Source organism: Scleropages formosus, chromosome 10 (genome assembly GCF_900964775.1).
Source record: "Scleropages formosus chromosome 10, fSclFor1.1, whole genome shotgun sequence".
Taxonomy (NCBI): Eukaryota; Metazoa; Chordata; class Actinopteri; order Osteoglossiformes; family Osteoglossidae; genus Scleropages; species Scleropages formosus.
Window position 1 is genome coordinate 7,460,242 of NC_041815.1, and position 2,362 is coordinate 7,462,603.

The following is a 2,362-nucleotide window of genomic DNA, read 5'->3' on the forward strand; positions in this document are numbered from 1 at the left end:
CTAATTTGCTTGCCAACGGGTCAGAAATGTAATGACCTACAAATGAGACAGGCAGGAAAAAAGAAAAAAATTGTCACTTTCGTTTTGTAACACTTAGCTGTGCCGAGGTTCTCAAAACAAATCATTTCAGTTTCATCTGCCATTTGACGGAGTTTAAATTGGGTTCAAAAATGGCTAAGATAAATAAATATATAAATGCTGTTCAAACATTCCTCACCTGAAAGTTTTGTCTCATACATTGTTTGTTTAGAACTAGAAGACTAGTTTGGATTCACAAGAAATAGGAAAAGGCCAATTCTGTGAAACTAAACAATTCTTCCTGATTTGGCTTGCAACATTTTTTCATTAAAAACTGAATTGGAGGAAAATTCGAAACACATTTTAACTGTTTACTATGGAACTCAAAGGGAACTAAAGGGTCATTTCCTTCCTCAGTTGTACTAGTCAGTTACAAGATACATCCTGCAGATGCGCTGGGACACATCATCAGTTGTGTAACCTGGTGGTATCAGGTGTGTCAGGTCTTTCAACATCAGACACCTTCGCCGAGGCGACCAAGCTGGGGTTGAACAAGCCCAACTTGCGCCCCAGCAGCAACTGACCATGGATCCACTCTTTTAATCCAGAGCTACCTAATGTCTCTCTCAGCAGCTTTGGTAGCTGATCTGATGACCTTCCTCTTTGCCTCTCCTGTGATGCCCAGCAGCATTAGGGCTTTGCACAATGAGTGCCCTGTAAATCCCCGACAGCCCACCTCAATGGGCGCGCAGTGTGCCCACTAACCTTGTCACCATCATTGTTCCACAAGATCCTGGTACTTTGCACATTCCCGCTGGTTGGCTTCCTCCAGGAATTCTTCCCAGGGCACTGTGAACTGCAGAATGACCAGTTGCTTGGTAGTCTCAGAAAAGATGATCATGTCTGGGCAGAAAGATGTGAATACAATGTTTTCTGGGAACCTCAGCTGCTTGCCCAAGTCCGCTCTCAGCTGCCAGTTGGTAGCTGTGATTAGGAGGCCTGTCTTCCCTATAGGCTGTGGGTGGTCCTTATGGGCAACCTTGATAAAGGAGATAGTGTCCATGCAGGGTGGTGATTCATGGTGGTGCTGACGGCTGTGGCAACACATTTTGCAACTCCCTTTAGCACCTGGTCGTGATGGCAACGGTAGTGATCTTCACCAAGAGCTTTCGGGTAACTGTTCAGAAGGTGTTCCAGGGATCCTCTCTCGGTGCAAAAAGGGCAGGAGGGCCTTTCCCCCAGATATGAAGGTTAGCTGGACTTGGTAAGGTGCCATATACAGCTTGGACCAGGAAACTGAGTTGGTGGGAGTCAGCCTGTCAGATGTTTGATCAGGTGACTTTCTGTTGTAATGCTCTCTCCTACTTTCTCCATGTACCTTGCTGCTTGAGCCCCACCATTCTGCCAGCTCTTACTTCCTCCACATCTGCCTGTACTTCCTGCTGTATAAAATGGTGCCTATCTTTGCCATGAGTCTTTAGGAAAGCCAAGCAATCAGCAGAGGTAGCTGCTGATTTTTCTTTCTTAAGATTCAAATGTTGTTATGGAGACTATGTGTATTAACAGAAGCCACAGGAGTCTAGGCAAGATGGCGTGCTGATAAATCCATTACATTTATTCACTTAGCAGACACTTTTTCCAAAGCGACTTACAATGGATACTATGTAGTGTTACTAGTCCTTACACCTTATTCATCAAGGTGACTTACACTGCTAGACACACTACTTACAATGGGTCATGCATCCATCAGTGAAACACTCTCTCTCTGTGTCATACAGACACTATGGGGGGAACCTGAACAGCACATCTTTGGACTGTGGGAGGAAACCGGAGTACCTGGAGGAAACCCACGCAGACACGGGGAGAACATGCAAATTCCACACAGACTGAGGGGGGGGGATCAAACCCACATTCTTTCACACCACCCAGGCGCCGTGAGACAGCAGCGCTACTCGTTGGGCCACCGTACGGCCCAAACCCAGACCTCAAACCTACCAGGCAAACCTATCTTGTCTACCTTGGTAAGCTGGGTAGGGGCTGGCACACTCCAGTCTTTGTCAAGCGGCCTCTGTACTCCACCTCCGCTGATTTTACTACCATGTTCATGGCGAGGATGAAAAGTATAATTAAGATAGTACAAACGGTTATTATACCCGTCTAGGTACATAGTGTCTTCAATGAAATCAAAATGAAAGTTTATTTTAATCAGCCATGTTACTTGTCAATAACTTATGTAGAACATAAAATGGCCATTGTTCTGTAAAAATAACCAGTAAACAAAGAAGTAGAAAAGTCTGTTTCTCCAACTGAAAATGATTCCAAAGGTCAAATGCAGATTTACTCA

At 45.0% G+C, this 2,362-nt stretch overlaps 1 pseudogene; it reads right to left on the reverse strand.

The window, feature by feature from the left end:
• Positions 1–532: 532 nt before the first annotated feature.
• LOC108941175 (uncharacterized) lies at positions 533–2,124 on the reverse strand (annotated as a pseudogene).
• Between the last annotated feature and the right edge of the window lie 238 nt (positions 2,125–2,362).